Source organism: Grammomys surdaster, unplaced genomic scaffold, assembly GCF_004785775.1.
Source record: "Grammomys surdaster isolate TR1022 unplaced genomic scaffold, NIH_TR_1.0 194, whole genome shotgun sequence".
Lineage (NCBI taxonomy): Eukaryota > Metazoa > Chordata > Mammalia > Rodentia > Muridae > Grammomys > Grammomys surdaster.
In genome coordinates this window covers 10,882,575-10,893,474 of record NW_021604639.1, presented here as the reverse complement: position 1 = coordinate 10,893,474, position 10,900 = coordinate 10,882,575, and the positions used below count along the sequence as shown (strand labels likewise).

Here is a 10,900-nt window from a genome sequence, read left to right as displayed (position 1 = left end):
CTCTTCTCTTCTCTTCTCTTCTCTTCTCTTCTCTTCTCTTCTCTTCTTTTCTTTTGGCACAGTCATTACTCACAACAGAATAGCACTGTGCTTAAGTGTCTTAACTCTGAAGTGAAGAATGCCAATGAAGATATACAAACATGTCTTCTTGTTATTCAGTAAGGAGCCACAGACACATGCCTCACTATGGCCAGGGCACAGGGCACAGCAAAGAGTGTACTGTGGTCTGGAAGTTTTCCTATGAATTTCAGGTATTTTCACTCTCTCAAAGCCTTTTCAAGTTAGCTTGCTGTTGTGGATTGCCCAGGTGCTGTTTGTATTTTGATGCTAATTCTGCAGAGTGGATCACATGCTTGAGTGGTTTCATGTGAACCGTCTTCCCATTTTAACTGGTCAAATAAAACCTAGAGCCTGTGATTGAGCAGTGGAAAGGGAAAGGTAGGGCTGAGGGTTTTACAGAGGGGAAAGAGGAAGGAGAGGCAGAAGAGGAGAAGGAGGAGACAGAGGAATATGGAGGAAGAGGAGGTGGAAGGAAAATGGAACAGAACCACATGGCCTGAAGGAGCAGCAAGTAGCAAGGGATCTCATAGCTGGGGAATAGAGTAGTGTAGTGATAAATCTACCCAATCTAGGTGTGCAGCTTATACATATTGTAACTGAGTTGTGTGTTCTTTGCACAGGTTTATTGGGGTTGGAGATTTACCATAACAGCCTGCAAAAGTTGGGCTATTAGGCAGGTATTTGAAACATCTGCATTTTAAAAATAGTGTTCACCCCACAATACCATTAATATTGTTACTCCCTTTGCTCACACCTGTCTTCCATTTCCTGCTTTCTATTTTCTCTAGGGTACTTGGGATAGAGTTGTCCAAAATACAAGCCACATGGCTCCTACAAACATCAGAGTTGTAAGAAGGGAATTCAGCACATGATCAATTCAGGTTATACCTGTGATTAAAGGGTTTTGTCTAAGGTAACTTGGAAGAACAAGTGCAAAGAAGATAGAAATTCCAAGCACAAATAGGTTCCAAGAAGAATTCAAGTCAATGAACTGCAGGTTAGAGAGTCCATCTTTGATCATCCCCAAGAGTATGCAGAAGAGGGCTCTGAGCATGGTCTGGTGGGGGACATGAAGAGGGCAATGAACTTGTCAATCCTGGCCCAATCCAGCATAAGTGCTTCACTATACTGTGTCTCTCAGCAGTTGTCAACCTTAGCAGCTTCCAAGATTCCAACACTGGGAATGGAAGAGGTAGAGTCATTTCTAGCACCAAAAATACTGTAGAGAGTACAGAAAAGATCCTTTAAAAATACCACTGTTTATTACATGGACAGGAGGTGGTGGGTGTTGGGAACAAGCAAACAAGAAGAGCAACTTGTTCTAAGTACTGGTATTTTGTTTTCAGACTCCATTTATTCATAGGGGGAAACTAAGTTCATGGTTCTAGGTTCTTGGGGAGTTGGGAACTTCCCAATAGCTGAAAAGCTTCTGTTTTAAGGAGACAGTGGTCTGAGTCTAGCCTTCTCAGGGTCATCTTGTAAAAAAACGATTTTCTGAATCCAGACATCTCAAGGACAATTTCTCTATCTTGCTGGCAGGGTTAAGCTAAGTTCATGTTCCCAGGCCCAGGATCAGTGGAGAAATGTAACAATAACTTGGAACAGATGTTTATGATTTGCAAGGTTAAATACTGTGTGATATCTTGGCTCCTTGTTGCAGGTCTGTTCTGCAGCCCTGATTGATCAGTGGTATCTTGATTATAATACTTTTTGTCATCTGCATTGACCTTATGTTTGAGTTATGTTAGTTTCAAGTGGATCCCATAACAGTGGTGGGGGGGGGCAGGCAAGCCTGGCACAGGCATAGGAGTCACCAACAGACTCAAGGGTACTGCCTCCAACAGCACTGAGAATATCTGTGACAGTTTAGAAAGCTGGGAAACCTGAAGCATATTGCACACTGCACAGTCTGCAGAAAACTCAACAGTCTGGAGAGTATTCTTTCCAAATAACTGGTCTAAACCTCTTCCAGGCAGCTCAGCTGGTTTTTTGGCTGAGCTGGTCTCAGGGTCATTTTTGCAGCTTTTCCCCTCTGACAGTCTTCTTGGCAGCTTGGTTTCTCTAGTTTCTGAAAGAGACTATCAGCTCTTGTTGCTTACTATGGCAGAGAGGGGCTTGGTGAATCCACTCAGTTTCGGGGACTTCCTGATGCTATTTTTAGTTGCTTGCCTTCCTGCTTTAAAATCATACTTGCAGGATGGAATGTTTCAGTCTAGCGGGACCCAGCTACACAAAAGATACTGTATCTCAAACTGTTACACAACAACTGTACCTCAACAGAGACCCAAACAGACCAAAGGGGCAGGTGATCACTTCTATTAATGAAGACATGATGATAGCCTCTTGGATCTGTCAGATGTAGAGATTCCTCTGTGGCTCCACTGGCAACTGAAGAGGCATTAGATTTCCAGTCATCTAAAGACAGGGTAGTTCAAGCATTGCCCCAAAATACAAAAGCACTGGACCGAAACAGGACTAACCCGTATCCAAATGTTCCCAGTCTTATATACATCCCCATACAGAAGAAAATGATCCTGAGGAGCTGGCTGGTAGCCCACTGCTCAAAACCCAGACACATAACATCATCCAACAGAAAGGGTGTCAGAGTTGTGCTGCGGAACCATATCAGGTAGTACTGCAACCTCAGAAGTATGCAGAAGTACCTGGGAGAACCATCTATAGTTAAATCATATCTGATTTCTAGGCCTCCAGACTTCCAGTGTTATCCAGGCTCTCTACAAGAGAGTGCTTCTGTACAACACTATTTTCCATGATGCTGGTTGCCTTGAACTCAGTATCTAGTTGTCCTGATCACCACTGGATGAGGCCACAGAATTGATCACCACTGGGTGAGTAAAGAAATTACCCAAGAAATCTACACAGCCAGGCATCTGGGGTGGCTGTGGTAAAGGCTTGTACAAGTCAGGAGCTCAGGAGCCGAGGCAGCTCTTTTAATAATTGGAACACTGGATTCTTGGAGACTACTTTCGTAAGCTTCATCTCTTATTACTCAATTATGGCATCAGAATATCTGATGATGATCTGCAAGCTGCTGAATCAGGAAAGCTGGTGGTATAACTCATCCTGAGTCTGAGGTCCTGGGAAAATGCACCTCTGTGGTCTGAAGGCAGTAGAAGAGGGCTGCCCTAGCTTTAGAAGGCAGAGATTGCATCCTGCTTTTTAATCTGGGTTCTAGATATTAAATTTAGGTTCTCATGCTTTCAAGATAAGCACTTTACCAAACATGCTACTTCACTACTCTGTGCACAGTCTTTTAATAATGTCCTAAGGATCTATTATGTTCTCTTTATTTATTCTGAGATATCTATCTAATCACAACACACACATACACACACATACACACACACACACACACACACACACACACACACACACACACACACATACTCTGGAAAGTTTTGTTTTGAAAGTAGTGTTTTAAAGAATTACCTCCAGTATCTAATACTCATTGTTCCCTTGTTGATGATTTAAACTGGAATTTTTATTGCACTAATGAATTTCATTATTTCTATATCTTTTGTTTGTTCTTCAATATCTCTTTCATAAATTCATAATTTATATACTGATTGGTGTTGGCTGTAGGTGCTTTAGTGGAGAGAGAAGCTCACCAAGATGCTAAGCCTTCATTTTCTGAAGGAGCAAAGTAGTGTAGCTTCTCAGGGAAGCCTGACACCAAGCTATCTCACTCTAGTTACTTTATGCAAACATCATACAGCATTAACTGGCTGGGAAAGGTTCCAGCTATCAAAGTTATCTTACCTTTTGATGCTCATGAGAACTGACAATTCACATAAATCTCAGTCCCTTTTATCCATGCCTAGCCATGATCAAACATAAGGTTTTCCAGAAGTGTCTTAGGACCAAGATTAGTGCAGCTGCAAGCTCTCACGTAGCACCAAGTGTAGACATTCCAGAGAGACAACCTTTCTTCAAGGTTTAAACAGTCTCTTAACAATTTCTCAGCCTCTACTGATTGATCCAAACATAGAAAAGGCTTTGCTGAAACATTTCATTCAAGACTAGACACAAAGGCTTTATTCTTCATTGCATTTAAGGCCAGACAGAAAGGCTTTACTATGCAGACCACTGTATCTTCTTTTTGTTTCAAACAGATTTGTTAGGGGTAACAATCGTTGTTGGAGAAATATAGAGTTGTATAGTAAATATAGCCTTTTGTCCATCTAGTTGTGTAAGAGTTTTATGCAGATATATCAGCATACATTTTAAAGCCAGTAAAATTATCACCACAAAGAGAACTATTAAAATCAAGAGGGCAAGAAACTTATTAAAATGATTCATGGGATGAAATGAAGTTACAACATCTGGAAGACATTTTTTAACATTCGTCCCTGTTAATTTAGGCAGTTCTTTGAAAATGGTTTTATATTTTTTTGAAGCAAATCATAAATCATTTGAGAAGAGTTAGGATGACCCAACAAATGCATTTTAACCTTTTCCCAGCCATGTTTGTTGTCATTGAATCTTAAAGGCATCATTCAATGAGAAGTAACATTGCAATCACATTTTAATTTCATTGTTTCCCTTAATGGTTCCAATTGATCTTCAATGAGTATTACTGCTTGCCACAATTTAGCTATTTTATCAATTATTTTTCTGTCTGTCTTATTTTGTTGAGTCCGAAGTTCATGAGAATACATATACCAGTCTTTAATAAATTCAGCAGTTTTGAACTTTTTTTTATGAAAAGCAACCCCAGCTTTAGTAGCCAATTTGATGATTCCTGGGATGACAGCAATTATCATTCCCATCATCCAAAGAGGTCTTCTTAATGTTCTTTCAGCAAGCTTCTGTACTAGCATCATCACAGGTGAGTCTTGCCATGGTCTCAGCAACCTCATTGATATCCAGACTGCTGGTCTTGCTCTGAGAATATGTTCCCAAAGAAATGTTTAACATTCTAACATTGATAAGATATGAAGAGTACAGCATGTACAAGTAATTATTAGGGTGTCATTGCACAGGTCCTTTTAGTAACAGATAAGGTAATGGTACAAAAGCCATAAAGGTGTGACTTTAATCTAAATTAAAGGACAAATGAAATCTGTTATTATTATTAAAGTTTAACTTTCCTTTTTCTGCTTCAAGGGGGTGAAAAGCACTTTCCAATTTTCACAAATTAGTCTGTATAGAATTGTCAAATATTAGTAGAGGACTTGACATTCCAATTATATGCCATTCAATAGAGTTCCTAGTAGCAGAGACAACTTCCATGGTTTTATATGAATTGGACCATTGCTGTTTCAATTTTGAACGAGAATATAGGATTGGAGGACCCTCAAGCCTAAGGGCTCCAATCAATGACTATTCTTTGGGAGATATTGACAAGCACTCAAGGATTTTTACCTATACATTGTTAACAATGTGTCCAATCAGAATTTTATTAGTAATTCATACTTTACAGGATGGTAAATTTATGGAACTAGTAGCACTGATTATATTTGTCGCTCAAAACCAAATGCATGAAGCATAAGAAGCTCTTTATAAGAATTTTTGGTGGTATTGTAATCAATTTTAGATAACCAAAGTTGAGAAGTCATACTTAAACAATGAATTCTATTACCCATGCAAATAAGAAAACTGTTTCTATACTTGTAGTATAATTTATAATTTCTTTACCCTCCTCTGCAGGTTGAGTAGGTCTATGATTGTCATAAGGACCAGGTAGACAAAATGATTCATTGACCATCTCAGGAATATCCATGTCTCCCCAACTTACTGCTATGTAAATTGGAGGATTAGGAATAAAAGCCTAATAAGTAAGATTTGTTCCTGTTCCTTGTATAGTTACCACAGACAGCATGACAAGTAACCAGGCTGTAGTGTTTAAAGGCTTTCCAGACAGCAGGAGAATCAACCATCTGCTTTAAAATCTTTTTCATAAAGAATTTCCTTCTTCATAAGGACGTACTATCCATGTCAGCAGCCATGGTTTCTATGAGACCTGTGTTGCTCATGTCAAATTTTAATTAGTTTTGATGGACTCCATTGTGTTTCTTTTCCTGTAGAAATGGACATAGCCTTGACCCCATTGTAAAAGGTTCCTTGCTTTCCTTTCTAATGTCAAGACAACTTTATAATACATTGGCTAATTTACCTCAGTAGTTTTTTTTTTAATTCAATGCCTTTCAACAGTTGTTGTTCTTCTTTTACTAGCATTTAAAAATGTAATAGTTAAATAAATAGTTAAAGTTAATAAGGCATTGTTCAGTTTATCTTAATATACCTTGAATTTAATTTGAATTTAAAAATATTTCTTGTGGCATTTTTGTCTATCATTTTATTAACTTCTTCCACCTTAGAATCTGTTTTTGTAGACTCATGAATCATTTTTTAAAATTGTATATTTTACTTATTTACATTTCAGATGTCATCCCCTTTCTCCATTTTCTCTCCCTAGAAACCCCCATCCTATCCCCACTCCTCCTTTTTGCTTTCATACCATTTTGATTACATACAAGTATTAAGGTCATTTCTAGGTTGAGGAACTAGCAATACAATAGATGCAAATAGTCAAGGAACAAGTAAGACAATAAACACAAATTAGGCTCATGAATCTTAGGAAGTTTTATATAACCTTATTTTGCATATTTATATGTGGCAATTTGGTTATTTGTTGGGATGAGTGTCTCTTCCAAGCAATATTATGGCCTTCTTAGTAATGACCTCTCTTGACACTCTGTCTTAGGTTTATCTGTAATAAGTTTACTTCCAATTGTACTCCATAATATTAACTTCCTCTGGCTCCCTTATGATTGCTGAATTTGGACCTAATTCATGCCATATGCAAGTCCATTGGCTCTTAAGTCTTACAACTGAAAGGGCCTTCTGGTAATACAAGCAAGCATGGTATAGAAACAGAGCATGCTAGCATGTCTTCTGTGCTTCCATACTGTGGAAGTAGAAGCTCTGTGAGGTAATGAGGCTTTATAAAGGTACTGTTTGTTTCTGTTACTTTAAAACAATTTAACAGGTGAGTATTGTGGCCTACACCTTTAATCACAGCATTACGTAGGCAGAGACAGGAGAAGCTTTGTGAGTTTGAGGTCTGTATAGAAAGCTTCAGAACAGCCAGAGATATCCAGAGAGAGCCCGTCTCAAAACAAGCGAATGCACAAACAACAACAACTAAACAACAACTGGCAAACCAACCAACCAACCAGCCAACCAACCAACCAACCAACCAATAAAACAACAGAAAACACATTACATGCATTGTTCCAATTTGTAATGGTTTTGTTTATGCACTGGTACAGTCCCTCATGTTCCATAGAAAAAGGTAGGAGTACAGAGCACAGCTCCCTTCAGTGGGCCTCACATCAACCACATGTAATCTGACCAACTGTGAATTTGACTGGAGCAGTGTATACTCACAGATGCAACATTCATCATAATTATTTTTGTTCTTATCTGCTCTTCCTCAGATGGCATCTGCCTAGGGTGGAATCTCAGATAAATTTTAGCTGCTCTCATTTTAGAATGGATCATTGACTGGTTCCCAACCTTTTCTGAAGATGAATTATCCATCAATGTTTAGGAATTGGTTCATGGCTGGAGCTGCTGTACACGCCTCTCTGCTAGCCTACAGTGTTGTTAAGTGGAAGAACATGAACCCAAGTGCTACAAAGTTGTGGGATTGATGCTGGGTGCTACAAAAAATCCAAATAAATAAACAAACCTCAGCGGTCAGAAAACAACAATAACAGAAAAGGCACATACAGATTCTAGGCCTAGTATTTGTTTTAGAAGCTAGATCTACACTGGGGAGCTCCCTGGCATCCTGTTCTTGTACCTCTCTAAGTCTTACTTTCATCTCTGGTAGTGTTTTTTTTTTTTTTTTTCCGAGACAGGGTTTCTCTGTGTAGCCAGGCTGTCCTGGATCTCACTCTGTAGACCAGGCTGGCCTCGAACTCAGAAATCTGCCTGCCTCTGCCTCCCAAGTGCTGGGATTAAAGGCACGCGCCACCACCGCCCGGCTGTTTTTTTTTTTTCCCCCTCTGGTAGTGTTTTTATGTTATAAGTGTTGGGGTACTCTATGTATCTTGAGATTTCTCTGTTCTGCTTTTTCATTCCATTTCTCATTCACAGCTTCCCACTTCTTTTTTTTTTTTCTCTTTTTTTTTTTTATTGGATGATTTATTTACATTTCCTATGTTGTCCCCTTACCCCATCCCCCACCACCCCCTCGGAACCCCCAATCCCCTCGCCCCTCCTCCTTCTTCTCTGTGGATGTAACCTCTATCTACACCCCCCCACTCCCACCTCCGCACCCTCAAAATTCCCACCCCCTGGGGCATCCAGCCTTCATGAGGTCAAGGTTCTCTTCTTCCACCTATGCCCAGCAGGGCCCTCCACTTTTATATATTCAGCTGAAGCCCTGGATCCCCCCCTAAGTGCTCCCAGGCTGGTGGTTTAGACCCTGGGAGCTGTGGTTGGTTGGTATTGTTGCTCTCCTCATGGTGCCACAAACCCTTTCAGTTCCTTCAGTCTTCACTCTAACTCCTCTATTGAGAACCCCATGATCAGTTCAATGGCTAGTTGTGAGCATCTGCCTCTGAATATGTCTGACTCTTGAAGGCCTCTGAGGAGATATCCATATCAGGCTCTTATCAGCATGCACTTCCTGCTTCCCACTTCTGAACACAGCTGTCTGTCTGTTGTTTGGGTCTAGCTCAGGGAGAAATGCTTTTATTCTACCATTTGGCTCGCTAGTCACTAAACTTAAAGGGTATCATTGTACATTTTAATGGAATGTACACTTCCAGTCTATGAGGAATATTGTTTAGATTTCTAGACCAGTTGTGGGGAATCAAAGAGAAACAGTGGAGGAGGTGACCTTGGCTGCTGTGGTATTTTTAAGCCTTGTGGCTTTGTTCCCTGTATTGGCTTATGGGGGTAGAAAGAGGACTCATTGTCACATGATGAGGAGCTTGCTCAGCATCCATCATCAGTCTGAGGATATGTCACATAAGCCAGGATCTGGGACGGATGCTGTAACCTGTACTTTGCCCCCAGTTGATAAAATATAGTTTTATGTGAAGTTTATGATTGTCACCACCCTCTCATTTTTCTGTTGCCAGCCTAAACCTCTCAATAAAAAAACAAACATAAGTGACAAGGACATTGTAAGGGTATGTGGGTTATGCTAAGAAAAGACACATTGCTGCTCATTGCAAACACAGGGGGAATACAGAACAGACACCCGCCTACATTGCTTGTATCACAGTACCTGTATTTCTCAGTTTCTACTCCAGTCTCTGCTTCTTTTAAATTTTTTTTCATCAACTCACTCATAGACCGTCTCATGTCTCATTTCATCAGTGTTCATAGTAACCTGCTCATTTTTCACAGTCTTCAGTTTCTGGACATCTAGTCTGGAAATTATGCTCCAACAGAATCTAAATATGTGTCATTGGCATAGCCCTAGGCTCACCTGATACACTGTCTTCTCATGCACTCAGGTGTTTACCTGGAAATGATAACGTGATGTGTGTGAAATTCAACTCATTGTCATCCTGGGAAAATGTGTTCTCTTCTCATCTTCTCATCCTTCATTTGTTGGCCTCACTAAATTTCGGGAGTTAACTTGGAGCCCACTGCTTTCCTCATCGGTATGTGTGTGATATATTATAGAAAGCCCTGTTGACTCTATTCTTCAAAAATAGCCATTTTACTAAAACTATTGGCTACCTTCCCTGCTTGCTGGTGTTCTGTTCAAAGCCTGTGTTTTTTTTTATATATGAATTGTGAGAAACCTGAGAGAACTTTATTAACTGTGAGAAGCTGGAGAGAACTTGTTTTCCTCTGCACCTGCAGCATCTTATTAAAGAGGCAAATGGTCCTGTGAGAACACACTTTGGCTTGTTAAACTTTGTGAGTTCTGTGGATTTTATCCTAGGTGTTCTGTATCTTTTTTTTTTTTTTTTGCTAATAGTTACTTATTAGTGAGTATATACGATGCATGTCCTTTTGGATCTGAGTTACCTCATTCAGGATGATGTTTTGTAGTTCCATTCATTTGCCTGCAAAACTCAGGATGTCCTCCTCCTTCATAGCTGAATACTATTCCATTGTGTAAATGAACCACATTTTCTGTATCCATTCTTCTGTTGTGGGACATCTGGATTGTTTCCAGCTTCTAGGTATCACAAATAAGGCTGCTATGAACATAGTGGAACATGTGACCCAGTGGTATAGTGGGGCATCTTTTGGGTATATATCCAAGAGTGTTGTACTGCCTGGTTCTGTGTGCCAAGGCGACACAAGCTAGAGATATCACAGAGAAAAGAGCCTCCCTTGAGGAAATGCCTCTATGAGGTCTAGCTGTAAGGCATTTTCACAATTAGTGATCAAGAATGGGAGGGTTCATTGTGGGTGGTGCCATCCCTGGGCTGGTAGTCTTGGGTTCTATAAGAAAACAAGCTGAGCAAGCCAGGAGAAGCAAGCCAGTAAGTAACATTCCTCCATGGCCTCTGTATCAACTCCTGCTTCCTTACCTGCTTGAGTTCCAATCCTGACTTCCTTTGGTGATGAACAGCAATGTGGAAGTGTAAGCTGGATAAACTCTTTCATCCTCAACTTGCTTTTTGGTCATGATGTTTTGTGCAGGAGCAGAAACTCTGACTAAGACAAGTGGTATAGCTGGGTCTTCAGGTAGATCTATTTCCAGTTTTCTTAGGAACCTTCAGATTGATTTCCAGAGTGGTTGTACCAACTTGCAATCCCATCAGCAATGGAGGAGTGTTCCTCTTTCTCCACATCCTCTCCAGCATCTACTGTCACCTGAATTTTTGATCCTGGC

The 10,900-nt window shown here is 40.1% G+C and overlaps 1 protein-coding gene and 1 pseudogene across 3 annotated transcripts in view; one reads left to right on the top strand and one right to left on the bottom strand.

The window, feature by feature from the left end:
- Positions 1-10,900, top strand: part of LOC114623143 (aldo-keto reductase family 1 member C13-like) — a 52,440-nt gene that overhangs the window by 18,475 nt on the left and 23,065 nt on the right. Inside the window, exon 2 of one of the 3 annotated variants that reach the window (XM_028769822.1) lies at positions 2,765-2,909. The exons of the other annotated variants lie outside the window; for them this stretch is intronic. The gene's annotated coding sequence lies outside the window, so the exon portion shown is untranslated. The remainder of the gene's footprint in view (positions 1-2,764; positions 2,910-10,900) is intronic. 3 annotated transcript variants of the gene reach the window in all.
- Positions 771-2,951, bottom strand: LOC114623172 (annotated as a pseudogene).